Source organism: Cygnus atratus, chromosome 2 (genome assembly GCF_013377495.2).
Source record: "Cygnus atratus isolate AKBS03 ecotype Queensland, Australia chromosome 2, CAtr_DNAZoo_HiC_assembly, whole genome shotgun sequence".
Classification (NCBI taxonomy): Eukaryota; Metazoa; Chordata; class Aves; order Anseriformes; family Anatidae; genus Cygnus; species Cygnus atratus.
The window spans coordinates 134,889,181-134,906,996 of NC_066363.1; positions in this window are offsets into that span (position 1 = coordinate 134,889,181).

Below are 17,816 nucleotides of genomic sequence, written 5' to 3' on the forward strand. Positions count from 1 at the left end.
CTTTTTCCTTTTTTTTTTTTTTTTTTTTTTTTTTTTGCTTCTTCATGGATCAAAACTGTTCTTGGTAGTTTTTTCATTAGGAGAGTACCTCACTTCATGTTCTCTAGCCGTCATACTCACAGTCACCTCTAGTTGGGAACAAGTCTCCTGCTCAAGCTGACATATAACACAGATGCAGTACCTGCAGTGTGTGAGCGTGTGGTAGGTCAGAGATGTCCAGCTCTTCCCAAGGATCTTGTGATGAAAACACAAAGGCCTGCCATGTTCTCTCTTCTCTGTCTACCAACTGATTTGTACAAAGACAATGTAGATGTGTAATTTAAAGGCCTCGTGTATAAAAGGGTGGGGAGAATTTCCTGAAAATTGCAGTCACACCACAGTTGAAAGAGGAGGAATAAAGAGGAAGCATATTTCAAGCCCACTGTTGAAGAATTCTCACAGTGGCTTTCTGCCTGCCTGCATTTCTTTACCACTCTTGGTCAGGCACCATATGTAAATGAACACTGCTTACATGCAAGCTCTCCCTTAGAGTTACATCAGCTACTCCTAATAAAAGCTCAATATGTGAAACTTAATCACCTACCAGATGTTTTTATTTACCAGTTCTTATTTTCTATTTAAAATTGCTCATGGGGTTTTCTAGTCACTTGGATCTAATTTAAATGAGTAGACCCAAATTCATCCATGACAATACATCATTAAAGTGACGCAGTTTTACATAAGAGATTAATATTGTCCTCAGACTATACTTTTTAAGAATAAAATAATCCATTACTGGAACTCAACCATGTATACACTCCTCCTAATCCCTGGCCATCCCCATAAATATGAAGAATTGAGGACGTAACCTATGGAGACAGATACACACGTGCATCTCTTTCTATTTCTCTCACTGCTATCCCAAGGTTTTTAGCAAAAGATGTTGGTAAATTCTCCTTTCCTTATATAGGACACAGAAGGAGAGGGAACTGAGGTTCAGAGCCAAGGATCTAAATGTCCAGTAAAGCAGTGAAAATTGTGGCTTAAGAAGAACTGCAGGACTGAACTGCCACTGCAGGGCATGAGGTTAGTCATAATTTTTATCCACCTCCTACTGTCTTCCTCTGACTTACTTGTGGCATTTGCTCTCTTCCTGTAGCCCAGCAACTGGTAACAGGGAGCAAAGAAGTGGCTTGTGGGCTGTAAAGGGCAGAGACCAATGTTGTGATGTGCCTGCCAATGACCATGGCTGGACTTGCTGATCCTTGTCTTCCACTTTCATGCTCCTGTTTCAGACACCACATATGCAAATGTATTTCTGCTGCTTGGCAGATTGTTCTTGAAGTCTAACACTTTCTATTCCCAGGTTGCCTTTTCTTAAATGCACTGTCAATCTTTTTTTTTTTTTTTTTCCAATGTGTGTTAATTTATTCAGGTTTTTTTGCAAATAGTTATTGGTTTCACGTGCTAGTAATATATGTTTTAATTTTCCACAGTGATTAATTACATTCAGATTGAAGAAGAGAAGTCCTTTCTGGTTTATACATCTTTCTGGTATTTTATAGTTTTGTGTAAGAACAATCACCTCACTGGGAAGTATGTGACAGACAGCATGGTCACTTCCTTGGGTGACACAATATGGCAACATCCTCTTGCTCTGAAAACTTTGGCAGTGACTGGAGCCATGAATGTGAGCACATCCAGATAGCAAATATAGGATTGTATTTGTTGAAGACCAGGAATTCTTCTTTCAATTCCTTGCTGCCCTTTAGCCATGGGCACCCCTTCACAGACAGTTGCAGAGAGCTAAGCATACTGTTTTCTTATGCTCACAGCTTTATTCAGCCTGATTGAACTTACTACTGTATGTGTGCACACGAATTGCATAACACCTAGATAGAGAGTCCAACCACCATGGAAAACTGATGTGAGACTCTCCCCCCACACAAAGACAGCCTTGCTATATCTGCTGTGGCTCACAGCAATACTGTGCTGTGAATTATTTTGTCATCGCCGTTCTCATCTGGGAAAACAAAGAGGATCTTGCCCTTTATTTTGGCGTTGTTTGTGCTTGCCACTCTAACTCTTGCCCTTCCCATCCCCCTTCCTACCATAAACATCACCAAGCTTCTGCTCCCATTCCCCTCCCTGTTCAGTCCTTTTGCCTTTGTCCTTTCATCTCCTGCCGTATGGCTTGTGTCTCCCTTGCACTAGGTTATCTCAACAGTTTATATAAAACTCCTTTCAGCCTGCACTAACCACATGGAATTTGTGCAGCTGCATGCCCCACTCAGACTTGTTGCATGCCTTCTTTGTTTACTCTCTGTGCAGGTGACAGTGGCGCAGGCCGGAGCTGCCAGCTGGCGCTGTCAGGAAGAGCAACGGACATAGCTTCGCTTCTACAAGCCTGAACTCCTGTGGTCACTAACATTTTGTCTGTGTGTCCAGCCTTCAGCCTGGAGAGACCTACTGGTTCGTGCAAGTAAAGGGAGCCCCTTCTCTCATGGCACACCCCACGTGCAGCTGATGGTATATGTGGTTTTATGAGGATCCAGAATTTTGTCCACTGCTGTGGTCCATTGGGTAACATCTGCAATGGGCAAAGCAAGAGGGAAAACGACTACAACCAAAGTCTCAGTGAGAGCATCCACATGTTCCTAAACTGCAGTTTATGGTAAGGCACAGGGGCTCTTCAACAATGGGCCTCGAGGATCTCATGACCACAAGCAGTAGAGATTTATGGTGTTTACTTGCATGTACAGCTTCCACACATTACTTTTCCAATAAGACTGACCATGTTGACCACTGCAGTGATGGAAATACTTGTTTGTATGCACTGGCTGCTCAAACCACTGCCTTTGCAGAAGACAACTACTGTGCAGAGAGTATCTTTACCTACCTCAGTCATTTCTCAGCAGACGAGAAACTAATCCTTTTCTCAGACCAAAGTGTCTCTTGCGACCTCAGATACACCATGAAACTATTGCATTTTTATTCAAACCAGTCATTGTTTAATTTTTAGTGTTATTTTTATCAGCAAATTGCTTTCTTTTAAAATTTCCCACATCTAACAAGTCATGTTGTAATGCATTATTTCAGGCAGTATCTTTCACATTGCATTAGAGTAAGACAAACTTAACATGATTTGATGCTTGCAACCTGCTTCAAACATGGCATGTGAAAGGTTTGAAAGAGATGCATATTTCATGGTAAAGACAGTTTTTTAGACTTCTTTTCTCTTTTCTTTACGTTTTCCTGCCTCTTTAATTTTAAAATGAAGTTAATTAGTGGGGTTGCTGGAGAAAGTACAATTAATCAATGCATCTATTTTTCATACTTGCAAAATTTCTATCAATTTCCAATTGTTTGCTTGGTTTCTGCTTTATGTTTTCACAGCTTTCTGATTGAAAGGAAAAACTGTCTGGTGACTATCAGGATTTTTTTTTATTTTTTTTTTATTTTTTTTTTCTAACAACGAAGCAATTAGATTGGAGAAAGAATGAATATAGGTTCTCTGATAACAGAAGAAACAATTCTGCTTTTGAAAGATGAGGGATTATATGACTAAATCCCACATGATCAGCCTCTAACATTTAAGACTTTTTAAATTCTCTGCTTCAAAGGTGAACATAACAACTCTATCATACAAGTGAACATACTTGCTTCACAACAACAGGGAGGAATACAAAAGAAAATCCGTGATTTTACAGTAGCTTCAAACAATTTAATTTAGCTTGTTTATTGTAATTAGTTTACACTTAAAGCAAATATCTCATAGTAAAATGCATCTTTTTCTTAGGAAAATAACAAAAGGAATATTTTTACATATGAAGCTTTTCTTTCTCTTAGAAATCTGCTTTGTCAAGAACAGTTTTCTTGAAACATTTCTGAACATATTTTAGTTTCTCCAATGCTATGTAACAGTATAAACATACTGATGCTAGAGCTTGCAATAAGAGGTTTGTTCATTCTACCATTGCTTGTATTTTATTTTCTCTGAGACTTTTAATAAGTTGTATTTACAACAAGAGAGCATAGGCAAGTATGAATATAAACAAGTTTATGATTCACACTGGGCTAGACACTGATGTTTTTATTCCTTCTGAATCGTCCTATTTTGCCTCATGAGTGATCCCAGTAATTTCAGTTGGATGACTTGGACTATGAGCTCAGTTCATTATATGTGTAGGTAATGCATTCTGGTTTTACAGACCATTTCAGCGTGGGGATCTTTATTTTAACTGCACATTTCATCTGGTATAGATGCTAATATAACTTCAGCAGCCTAATTCTCCATCATCTTAAAATTATGATTTTTAAATAAATGCTCTGGACCAACCAAGAAAGAAAAACCAAGCTGATGTAGGAGCTGCTGGGTAACACTGTAAAATTCCTATGTAGGAAATCAGAATACTTGACCAAAACAGTCTTTTTTTCCTGACAAAGTCTATTAAATTATAACTTCATTTTTTGTCCTAGAGACACAGATCTGATCAAAAATAACCTCAGCCAAAATGAGCATTAAATGTTTTATCTGGATTTGCTTTTAACCTGCTTTGTAGTAGAGAGAGATTCCATGAATCTTTCTAACACCTCTGTCTAGCAATTCTTCTAATTGACTTCACAGATGAGAACAATGAATAACTCTCCAATAGAGGAAGAAAATGGAAATAAGAAAGGCCACCCCCAATCCACAAAACCACTTCTTAAACAGAACTCAAACTTTGAAATGCTTGTCCTTCCATTTCTGAAGTGTTTCCTATAACATAGGTGTGGGAAATAAAAGACTAACTTCAGTACAAGGGTCACCACTCAGTGTTTCTTTATAAACCATATATATTTGTTTCAAAAATTAAAATATTTTACCTGCTCTTCTGGTTTCACAAAGACTGGGTTGTTTGTTGTACCCTTTTAGTTGCCTAAGAAGCAGTAGTGCTCTTAACCTGGAAAAGAAGCATCTCGCAGAGATCTCATCAATGTGTACAAATATCTGAAGAGAAGGTGCAAAGAAGATGGAGCCAGATTCTTTTCTTTTCAGTGGTGCCTGATGCCAGGACCAGAGGCAATGGGCACAAACTGGAACACTGGAGATTCTGTCTCAACATCAGGAAGCACTTTATTATGCAGGTGACGAAGCACTGGCACATGTTGCCCAGAGAGGTTGTGAAGTCTCCTTGGAGATCTTCAAAAGCCTTCTGGACATGGTCCTGGGCACCTTCTGTAGGTGGTCTTGCTTAAAAAGGGGTGTTGACCTCCAGAGATCTCTTCCAATCTCAACCATTCTGTGATTCTGTGACTCTGTGACTCTGTAATTCTGTGATAGAGGTAATGGTGGTTTTTAGCTCACCCCTATGTGTCTGCATTTAAACAGAAGAAAAAAAAAAAAAAAGCAAATGTGGTAAATGTGATGGTCTTTTCTAGGGTTAGCCACTCTTTCTTCTGAGATTTTCACAAGCTAGCAGGATATTGAGTTTCATGGCTGGATCCATAGCCAACTATTTGATTTATTAATATATCTCAACCATTAATGACTATAACCTATTGATGTGAAAGAAAGCAGTATGTCAAGAACATACTGCATGATGCTACCATACACACCAGGTCAAACTGTAGTAACATCCAAATCCATGAGTAAATAGTTAAAGCTGTTTGAAGCAGGCCAACATAAATCTAGAAAGTCATCCAGCGTCTTATACTAATTTTTTTCCAGAGCATGTGCCAGAAGGTGTCTGTTGTGTTAAGCACCTAAATAAGTATCCTGATTCATAGGGATGCTAAACATTGTCAGTGCCAGCTCTCTCATACAAATAGCTGCATGAAGAGCAGTGGAAATTGCTTGATATACAGGGATTTGCCCCAGAGCCCTGAGGAGTCCTCTGTGAGCTCCCCACTTCCTCACTGCACTCTGATGAGTCTTCCTGGTTCTCTCTGGTTACCAACAGACACTTCCCTTTGTAACCCCTAAAATACAAGTTCTTAAATGGTTTGTGCACATCTGTGTGGGCACAGCTGAACAGCAATGTGGATACAGCATGCTTCTTACGTTATCACAGTTCCCTATTTTTCTGATTTGCCTTCCTTTTGAAGAAAAATGCCTTTATGTAAACTAAACCCTAATGCAAGTCAGGTTAAGGTAAAAGGCAGATGGAAGTATTAATTCCCAACATCCGAAGCAGACTATAAAAACAAATGCATGCATAAGGTATGGGCAGAATGAAAGAAAAAAGGCACGATTTGTCCACATGATCTTGAAATCACAGAGTTATTTCTTACTACACTTAGCTGACTTGCTGAAGGTACCTCAGGGTGATTCTCATCAGGATTTTGTCTTCCTTAAAGTCTATAGTGTCATCTTGCATCCCTTGGAGAGAAGCCTCCCTGGGTGAAGCCAGCAGCTTTAGACCACCTCTTAAGGGGTCCTCAGGACTGCAACTCACATCAGTCTTCCCATGCAGGCAGCATGGATTATTCCTTGGAAATCTGATCTGATTGATCGCTTTCAGCCCTCTCACAAGTGACACAACAGAGTCTGGCTCTCAGTGAACCTTAACCAACTTTTCATTTGTCATGTATTAAAATTTTCATTCATTCATTAAAAAAAAAAAACAAACTAATTGGAAGTTCTAATTTTTAAGTCACAGCCATGCAGTATAAAAAAAAAAAATCCTTTATAAAATATCTAAATAAATACATCATGGAAAACAAATAAATCCTAGTGATGATAAAGGGCTAATCCAATAAACTAATCTGATCAAAAGATCAGTCTTGTAAAATCAATTACATTCGTCTTCAAACACAAAGACACAGACAAGGTTCTTAGAAGAAATACGTTCCCTGTAGGGATTAAACCACAAATTGATTTATGAATATACTCCCCTAAGAGAAACTAGAATATAATTCCTAAAGTATCTCCATCAAGAACCAACAGGAATTTTGTCTCTTTTGTACTAGTTTAGCAACTCACTTGAAAACATGTAAACAATGTTTGGTATACAGCGTGTGATTTATAGCATACACTGTTTTGTCTCAGTGCTTTTAAGGAGAACAACAGCAAGCTGTAAAACCTTCTGCTCCATATCATTCCTTCAGAATAAATCCAGTTCAGATGCTCTGTAAGGACTGGTATTTCAAAGTGATAACTGACAACTTATAAATCACCCACTTTATTTTGAAATGAGATAGCACATCTGTAATCCATATTTATTTCCCATTAATAACTGTGAGGGTGCTGCTGCATTGTCTCATATTATGTGCAATTCACCTTAATAGCTAACCTTGAAGAAGACAAAAAAGGAGCACATTTTCCTCTTTTTTTTTCTTTTTTTTTTTTTTTTTTCACATCTAGGAAATATTCTAAGATAAATAGTTTCAAATATATTCAAATATGATATTAAACCAAGAGAAGCTCAAAATTCTCATGAGTTTATTAATGAAATCCATTTGGGCATCATTTATGCTTTATTCTCTTTTCAGACATCCATATCAAATGTGAAAGCTGAGCAACACAAAGAAGAAATACTTTAATTAATAAAAAATAAAATAAAATTTTTTAAAAAAGTCAAAATGTTGAGTCACTTCAGGGTTGACATTGGTAACTGTGTGACTTTGCATACCTCCAGGATTTCTAAAATTGCCAAAATGATTCAATCACAGATTTTAAGAAGCTGGTGGGACTAGACTACCATGGGGATGATTTAGCAATGAGAAGATGGATTGCAATGAACTCTAAGGGAGGGTTATAACATGCAAAGGTGCATTCCCTGCCTGCCCTCAGGCTGGGCTGCCTGTTGAAACCCAGGAAAGATGTGTAACCTGGACTGTTCCTAGTTGCTATTCTAGCTTTCCTGCCTTGGGAAATGGCCATACAAATCGCAATTGACTTTATCCCAGAGTCCTATCAGAAGTGAGCCAAAGAGAAGGCTCCCATCACCCCACCTATGGAAGTTTCTTCTCCAGCATGTAGCCAGGGCTTCATGTCTGGCAGTGAAGAAAACTCTGTATAAAGCAAGTCTTACTGAAGAAAGCACATCTTTTCCACTTTACCAGTTTTTTCTTTTTCTTTTGCCCAATTCTATGTTTGAAACGATGGCTTCTGTGATAAAAGGCATAACTTTTTGAATTCTTTTAAATTTAAAAGGTTTATTTCAGCCTTTAATTACTGAAGCATGATAATCTCTATTAATAAATCCTGTCTAGGTAAGTTAAAAAATTAACCTCCCAGGCAAAAAGAGATGTGGAACTGCATAGGAAATATTGTATGTGTACACCACCTACTTTGTAATGCAGATCCTAATCATCACTAATGGCTCTTGAGTCTGTTTCCTTCCACTGCGTAAAATTGGCATGATTAAAAATACCTTTACAACAGGGTTCTCTCTCTGTTCCTGCCTAATATTGCTCATAAATCAAAATACTGAAGATGTAATCATTGGCTTCATGTCACACTAAACATTCAAAATCATTATCCCAAAATCCTTCGGGAAAGCAGACAAGATGCTCTCAGTTCAGCTCCCTGTAGATTGCAGGTCAGTAGCACAAAGACAGAGCATATAATTGGACTCAAGTGGTAGTCTGAGCTCAAAAGAGGCCAAGGACAAATTAGTCCAAATCACCTCCTACTTTTAAAAGAGACGTTTCAACATGGGCACAGTTCAGATTTGCAGCTGCCTGACCTACAGATAAATACAAGGCTTTAATGCTTCCAGAAATTGAACAGTGAACAATTTGGGTGTCTGAATATGACAGGAAACAACAGCCTTTTTGATCCAGGGCATTTCTGTGAGCATTATGGCTACAGGATGAACTCTGAATTCCTGGATTTATATTGAAAAGTACAAAATTCAATTTTTAACTCTAGATTATAAAAGGAAATTAAGTCCAAAATGAAAGCATCATGAAAATACTAACTGTGAAATGCTTCCAATAAATATCAGATATTAACATTTAAGGTTATACGACATTTTGCAGATGCAGGAAATAATCAGACATCTATTGTCAGCCAATTAGTACATTAAAATACATGCAAATGCAAAAATCAGTGATCTGATATCAGCTTTGATATCATGTAAATGATATGTGTTAAATTTATTTTACAAAGGAAATTTTTAAATGACTAAGTACTCATGCTGAATAATGGGAAAATAAATCAGGAAAGGATAAGTCTATATTTGTCCTCTTTCTTGTATTCTCTTACTATCCAATAGCAGCTACAGCATGCAGCAGAAGATGAGGGTTAAGACTTTCTCGTAAGCCTTGAAGTGACAAATATGTTCCTAAAATTCAGGAGTCAAAGTTGTCTAGAACTTAGGTTCCCATTCACATCTAATTGACTCTCAGTTCATACATGGTAACACTGAGTGCATTTCACACTTTGGGTATAGCAAACAAACATTTGCTTCCTGAGAAACTGTTTGCAATGCATCAGTGGCACTTATAACACAGTCAGTTTGGAAGGAGAGTGAAGTGGCTAAAGTACAAGCCCAGGATATATAAGAATCATCTTTCAAGCTTCACCCCAGACTTTCTTGGTGATGTTGGACCAGTCATATGGCCTCCCATATGCCTCAATTTCCCTTCTGTATTGCAGGGCAAATAGCTTCATCCTCCTTCAAAAAGGAGGACATTCCTGTAGGTTTGTGGTTCAGCCTAGCTAGCCTGGCAGGAGGAAACAACACATTGTGCTTCTCACTCTCTACAGTTATTTTGGGAGCTTTACAAAGAGGTGGGAGAGATGAAAGCAACATCTGAATTGTGCTTTCTACGGCTGTAACAAAGGTAATGGTGTCTATCAGATTTGATCAAGCTGTTGGGCTGTTTTTACTCTGGTGTACTTGAAACACTGAAGTACTTTGTTTTCTTTGTAGTGTTTTGATGTAATACTTATCCGTTGGTTCAGTTTATGCTCAAAGAGATTTAGAATTTGAAAAAAGACTTTTAAGTGGTACTTCTACTGTTTGCCTTAAGGGCATGACTCACAGGATCTGTCACATTTTCCCAGTGCACTAACATTTCAGCTGGAGAATTTCGGTCACCATATTTTACATGTATTGCTTTGTAATGAGTAAAACAGTTCCTGTTGAAAAGAAGCTGGTAGAGCAGTAGGTGTGTCATGGTTTCAGCTAAGATAGAGTTAGTTTCCCCCCTAGTAGCTCGTATGGTGCTGTGTTTGGGATTTAGGATGAAAATAATGTTGATACCGTGCTGATGTTTTAATTGTTGCAGAGCAGTGCTTACACTAAGCCAAGGACTTTTCAGCTTCTCGCTCTGTCCTGCCAGCAGGCAGGCTGGGGGTGCAGGAGGAGCTGGGAGGGGACAGACCCAGGACAGCTGACCCAAAATGGCCAAAGGGGTATCCCATACCTTATGGTGTCATGCTGGGCAATTAATATGAGGTAGCTGGCCTGGAGTGGAGGAACTGGCTGCTCAGGGATAGGCTGGGCATCGGTCAGAGTGTGGTGAGCAATTGCATTGTGCATCACTAGTTTTGTACACTATTAGTACTATTAGTAGTACTATTATTATTATTATTATCTTCCTTTCTTTTCTGTCCTAATAAACTGTCTTTATCTCAACCCACAAGCTTAATTTTTTTCGTGATTCTCTCCCCCAACCCACAGAGGGAGGGGGTAGGGTGAGCAAACGGCTGTGTGGTATGTGGCTGCTGGCCAGGTTAAACCATAACAAGGTGGCAGGTTCCAGTTTTTACTTCAGGGAGGCATCACAGCTGCAGCCAAAAACAGCCAAGAACATCCATGGCAGACTTCTTTTTGACCAGTCACATGAGATAGGAGAGGGGACACATCTTTATCAGTGTAGCACTTTGTGAGGCTAAGTAAGAAGGATGAAATTACAGTACACAAAAATCAATGGCAAACTCTTGTTGACTTCTGCCACATGAGAATTTCATTCTCAAGAATATAGCATTTTTGAGCAGTAGGAAGAGCAGTTCTTACACACACCTGCTTTGTGGTAGTACTATCACATCATTCATACAGTGGTTCTGGGCACTGCCTGTCTTCTACAAGGTGCTCACACTTACCATGCTCTCAGCTAAAAAGGAATGGAGACACATTTTGTTCTGTATATTTTTGAAACTGGTATTTTAGTTTCTTCTTTTTCCATCCTTCCCTGTCTTTCCCATTGCTTTATTTTCCCCCTCTTTGCATTCTTTCTCTCTCTAATATTTCCCAATTCAGCTTTGAAGTCATTGACCTTGAAAACAAAAAACAAAAGAGCAATTCACTTGCCAAGTGCAAATACCTTGACAGATGCAGCATACAAACCAAGCTGTGAAATCAAACATACCTGTAACATCTCATATCAGAAGCCTTTTTTCTCCCTCTGTCTGGGTTTCTACACTGTATTGTTTTTCCCTCAATTACATCATTGCTTTGTGAAGACCTTAACTCCTACGTAAGCTTGACACAATAACTACCCTAGTCTCCATATTAAATATATCATAGAAATTGTGTAATTTATTGATTTGGGTAGTATTCTTAACAATGCTGTTAGATGCTAGCAGAGATTTATGGCAAGGATCCCTTGATCTTATAAAAACAGCCACAACAACCCAAAGAACCTCAAGAGCCTCTAAGTCTTAGGAATCTGTAATGCCATGTTGTCAACAGGGAGGATTAATATGACACACTGTATTACTATGGGATTCACACTAAGGCTGCCCAGGAGCTCCTGGGGACTTCAAGGGCCACAGTTGTTTAGCTCAAAGCTGCAAGGACCTCTTGTAGTGTTGAGGCTCATAGTAGGTATTTAACCCTAGACCTCTACTTTAACGATGCAAAACTGAGCCTGGAAATACTTGAACCTCTGGGTCAAGTCCTCTAGCACAGAGGCAACAGTAGATTCACAAGAATTTCTATATGTAGGCAAACCACTAGAGGGAGGGAGAGGTCTACAGTGCCCGAGTAGCACTTCCCAAACCAGCTTCTCCACATCTACTCTATCACCAAATGCAGACTGGACCGTGCCTTTTTATAGCAAGTTGAGACTTCAGTTTTGACCCTACTCATAGGCCAAGTGAAGGTGGCAGCAGTTCCCCAAGGTCTTCAGCATCTGACCCTTCAGAAAACGACTAACAGCTTTCCTTCAGGCCTGCCTGCTGCTCCCACATGGATGCAATTTCTCAGCGCCAAGGCTGCAGGCCAGATGGACGTGTCCCATGGGCTGAACGCGGCCCAGGAGCCATGAGCTGCAGCACCATATGTAAGTGGTGTTTTACATACATATCAAATGTCTGGCCTCAGCTAAGATGCAGATGAAGTATAATGCTACTACTGTAGCACAGTGCCCTTAATATTATCCCGCAATGTGGAAGAGTCCTTCCTCCAAATCATTAGCAACAGATGAGCTCTGTTCTTATTATAGGCCCCCGAGTACTTTGTAGCAAAAACATACCCAGAACAAAGTATGTCTCCGTTCCTCCTCAGCTGAGTTTTAGCAAAGAATTTAATAAAGATTTATAGGTTTTCAGAGATTGTTTTGAGCTTAGCCAAGGACTCCTTCTTTAATCAGACTTTTCCATGGGGGGCAGGGGAGGAAGTGTTTTCAAGGTAATAGAAATTGAAGCAATATCTCAGGTATCTCCAGCCTCTCTCAGTGTGCTACCAGCCCTTTAACTTATGAGAGAACAGACTTTGTTTTTACAAGTCTCATCCAGAAAAGCTTTGTGTGAGTAATAAAATGTTAGGCCCCAGAAGCTTATGCTAATGCTCATGTCCCTGGACTTTATTAGGTTTGGAAATAAAAAATTAATCCTATAAAATTTCCAAAATAATTAGAAAATGTTCTGAGGGCAAATAGGTGAAAGCTATTCTGTGTCATTATTCACTGAAGGCCTTTTGGATGATTTGAGATGGACAAATGCCAGAACAGAACTTCCACTCCTGCAAGGAGCTTAAAATATTGCTAAGCAATATTACAGTTTGGAGTTGTGATCGACTTCATTCTCATGTAAGTAGATGTATTCATTCTTGTTAAATTAATGTTTCAAGCATTCTGAAATGCTTTTCAGAGAAGACATGGTAGTTTTCCACGTAACTTGAATAGAGGCATTGAATCCAGGGAGGAATGGTATTTAAGTCTGAAGATAGTGTAGTCAGTTGTTAATTACAGGGAGTAATGCAGTAAGAGTTGGAGGAAGGAGTAGTTTGGTGGACCTTGGAAATGGTGACCCCTGCCAGCAACCCAGAAGAAGCAACCCAGGTCTGTTCATTTTTTCCACATGGGTAGTGTTTGCTGAACTACTGATCATTCAGGTTGGTTTCCTACAGACTCTTTTTGATTGAAAAATATTTTTTTTCTGGGGGACAGTCCACAAAATGTGACACAATACTCAAGATGAGTAGATCAAAAATAGGGACAATAACAAAATAATTGTTTCACATATCTAGCATATTTTTGTGTTTGTATTTGCTCTGGCTGGGATTCACCGTCTTTTCTGCAGACCTGCAGTCCAGCTCACATTCTTCTCCTTTAAGCACACATCTGATTATGGCTACATGTGTTTTACTTACCCTATTAAACTGCATCCTGTTTATTCCAGGGTATTTTTAATTAATTAATTAATTGATTAATTAATTTATCAAAGCCATTTGGAGTTTGGAGAGTTTGCTATATGAACTCCTCATGTCATCATCTAAGTCTTTAACAAAAATATTTGTTAACTAATGTCAGGCCCAGAACTCTACTGCAAAATCTGGCTTACTACATCAGTCCAGTTGCCAATTGTTAGGGATTTTGGATTGAATGTGAACCCAAAACTCTTGGAGAGGGAATCAACAAGCAATTGTGCTGTTGGTAGATGTGGCAGAGTTTTCATACTCTACCAGAACAGATATCTAGTCCAATAGTCTGTTCCTAACATCAACCAGTTTCAAGGACAGTTTTAAGAAACTTCAGAATGGGCAGCCGTGGAACTAGGGAAAATTATGCTTTAACCAGAAATTACAGGTGACAGTATGATAGTGCACACTGTGTTTATGCCAGACAAAATTATCTGGGAGTCTGAACAAGGGAGAAAGAAGTAAAGGAGACTTCTTTTGGAAGATAAATTGTACATCCTTTGAGAGAGGATGTTTTTTTTTTAAGCCCCTGACTGCTCAGCTTTGCTGGACATCTGATAAATGTTTCTACCACATGCTTTTCTTGTGGACCTTGCACATATCAGTTAATCTCTTTGAGCATCAAATCTCTATAAAGTCTGTAAAGTGAGGGGGGAAGCTCTTCCTGATTCTGAGGGATACAGGCAACTGAGGCGTCTGAAGGACGCCATGATACCGTAAATGACAACCCCTCCCCCACCTCACCCTTGTCCCCCCAACAAACAAACAAACAGCAACAACAACAAAAACTCTAGAGAAGAAAGGATGAAGCCAGAAGACATCAAAGATTAATAAATACCTTGGCTGGAACATGATTTGTGTCTGATGAGACACCCAAACAAAGTGAGGAGATACACTGCACAGCTTAGGTAAGAGAAATGAGGAAAGACAAGAGTTATGTGTGATAAAAATAAAAGAGATTAAAGCCAGTCAGGTACAATGAAAGGGATTTTTTCTTGTATCCAAAGCATTTGTATCCCATATAGAAAGCATATGGAGATTGAGAGTTTTTGAGAGTTGCCAGACATGTCATGAAAAGTCAAGTAAGAGACTATGGCATGAGAGTCCCATCAAGACCACAGTCAAAATAGATTTATGATCCATTAGGACTCTGGCAGAATTTAGGCAGCAACATGCCTATCAATGAGACTCTGATTTGTACCTAATCTAAGAAGCAGCAAAGCTCAGGACTTAGCTCCTGCCTGTGTAGTAGACAAAAAGAACTGAATCTTTTGTAATACCAAAGAAACCCATCCCTTTATGGGATTAGCAGGATTCCTTGTGGCTGGAAGCAGGGATCCCTCTCTCCTTGCTAACTTCCCTTTTATCCAGATGAACTTTATCCAGATGAACTGACTGGGCACACGGAGACTCCATCTCCAGGAGTGCATGTGAACTTCTCTCCCCAAATAGGGCTCGTCCTTGGTGATCCTTACTGACCCCATTATGTGCTCGCCCATCTGAGTGCTGGGGGAGAAAGTGGCTTCAGAAGCAGCTGAAATGTTGTTTGACCCTAATCAGGAGAAGGGACAAAACAACTCTATGGGGAACATGGAGGTAGATGTGCTCAGTGTGGCCAAGCAGTGCAGATCAGGGCTAGGGCAGCCCACATAGGACAGCACAGAGGGGGCACGAGGCTTAGCATCACAGTCAAATGATATTTTATTATTATATATTTTTATATTTTGATATATTATATATGATGATATATTTTATTCATCTATCCCTGCAGTAGCAGGGAGGGGTACCAAGAGGACACGGAAAGCCCACCTGATTAACACGTGGCTCAGAGGCTGGTGCCAACACAGAAATTTTGGGTTTTTTGACCATGGGGCGCTTTACTCGGCACCCGGCCTGATGGCCGCAGACGGGTCCCTATCTCTAAGGGGAAAACGGATCCTAGCCCAGGAGCTAGCAGGGCTCGTTGAGAGGGCTTTAAACTAGGAAAGAAGGGGGACGGGGCTGAAAGAAGGCCTGTTGGAGCTGTGCCAGGGGGAACAATGGCAGAGCCGGGGAAGATGGCAATGGCCCAGCTGAAGTGCATCTACACTAATGCACGCAGCATGGGCAACAAACAGGACTAGCTGGAAGCCATCGTGCACCAGGAAGGCTATGACTTGGTTGCCATCACGGAAACGTGGTGGGACCACTCTCATGACTGGAGTGCTGCAATGCCTGGCTATAGGCTCTTCAGAAGGGACAGGCAGCACAGAAGGGGTGGTGGTGTGGCTCTCTATATTAGAGAGTGTTTTGATGTTGAGGAACTTGAGGCTGGGAATGATAAGGTTGAGTCCCTATGGGTTAGGATCAGAGGGAAGGCCAACAAGGCAAGCATCCTGGTGAGGGTCTGTTATAGACCACCGAACCAGGATGAGGAGACGGATGAGGAGTTCTACAGGCAGCTGGCAGAAGCCGCGAAATCATCAGCACTTGTTCTCGTGGGGGACTTCAACTTCCCAGACATATCCTGGAAGCACAACACAGCCCAGAGAAAGCAGTCTAGGAGATTTCTGGAGAGCGTGGAAGATAGCTTCCTGTCGCAGCTGGTTAGAGAGCCTACCAGGGGAGGTGCCCCGCTAGACCTTCTGTTCACGAACAGTGACGGTCTGGTGGGAGATGTGGTGGTCGAGAGCTGTCTTGGGTGGAGTGACCACGAAATGGTTCAGTTCTCTATTCTTGGCGAAGTCAGGAAGGGGACCAGTAAAACCGCTGTCTTGGACTTCCGGAGGGCTGACTTTAAGCTGTTCAGGTCACTGGTTGGCAGAGTCCCTTGGGAGGAGGTTCTGAAGGGCAAAGGAGTCCAGGAAGGCTGGGCGCTCCTCAAGAAGGAAATCTTAATGGCTCAGGAGCGGTCTGTCCCCACGTGCCCAAAGACGAGCCGGCGCGGAACTAGACCGGCCTGGCTGAGCAGAGAGTTGTGGCTCGAGCTTAGGAGAAAAAGGAGGGTTTATAATCTTTGGAAAAGAGGGCGGGCTACTCAGGAGGACTATAAGGATGTTGCGAGGCTGTGCAGGGACAAAATTAGAAAGGCCAAAGCTCATCTGGAGCTCAATCTGGCTACTGCCGTTAAAGATAACAAAAAACGTTTTTACAAATACATCAGCGCAAAAAGGAGGACTAAGGAGAATCTCCATCCTTTACTGGATGCGGGGGGAAACTTAGTTACAAAAGATGAGGAAAAGGCTGAGGTACTCAATGCTTTCTTTGCCTCAGTCTTTAGTGGCAAGACCAGTTGTTCTCTGGATACCTGGTACCCTGAGCTGGTGGAAGGAGATGGGGAACAGGATGTGGCCCTCGCTATCCATGAAGAAATGGTTGGCGACCTGCTAAGGAGCTTGGATGTACGCAAGTCGATGGGGCCAGGTGGGATCCACCCGAGGGTACTGAGAGAACTGGCGGAGGAGCTGGCCAAGCCGCTTTCCATCATTTATCGGCAGTCCTGGCTATCAGGAGAGGTTCCAGTTGACTGGCAGCTAGCAAATGTGACGCCCATCTACAAGAAGGGCCGGAGGGTAGACCCGGGGAACTATAGGCCTGTTAGTTTGACCTCGGTGCCAGGGAAGCTCATGGAGCAGATTATCTTGAGTGTCATCACGCGGCACTTGCAGGGCAAGCAGGCGATCAGGCCCAGTCAGCACGGGTTTATGAAAGGTAGGTCCTGCTTGACGAACCTGATCTCCTTCTATGACCAAGTGACGCGCCTGGTGGATGAGGGGAAGGCTGTGAATGTGATCTACCTTGACTTCAGTAAGGCTTTTGACACCGTTTCCCACAACATTCTCCTCAAGAAACTGGCTGCTCGTGGCTTGGACTGGCGTACGCTTTGTTGGGTTAAAAACTGGCTGGATGGCCGGCCCCAAAGAGTTGTGGTGAATGGAGCCAAATCCAGTTGGAGGCCGGTTACTAGTGGAGTCCCCCAGGGCTCAGTGCTAGGGCCGGTCCTCTTTAATATCTTTATTGATGACCTGGACGAGGGGATCGAGTGCACCCTCAGTAAGTTTGCAGATGACACCAAGTTAGGTGCGTGTGTCGATCTGCTCGAGGGAAGGAAGGCTCTGCAGGAGGATCTGGATAGGCTGCACCGATGGGCTGAGGTCAACTGTATGAAGTTCAACAAGGCCAAGTGCCGGGTCCTGCATCTGGGGCGCAACAATCCCAAGCAGCGCTACAGGCTGGGAGATGAGTGGTTGGAAAGCTGCCAGGCGGAGAAGGACCTGGGAG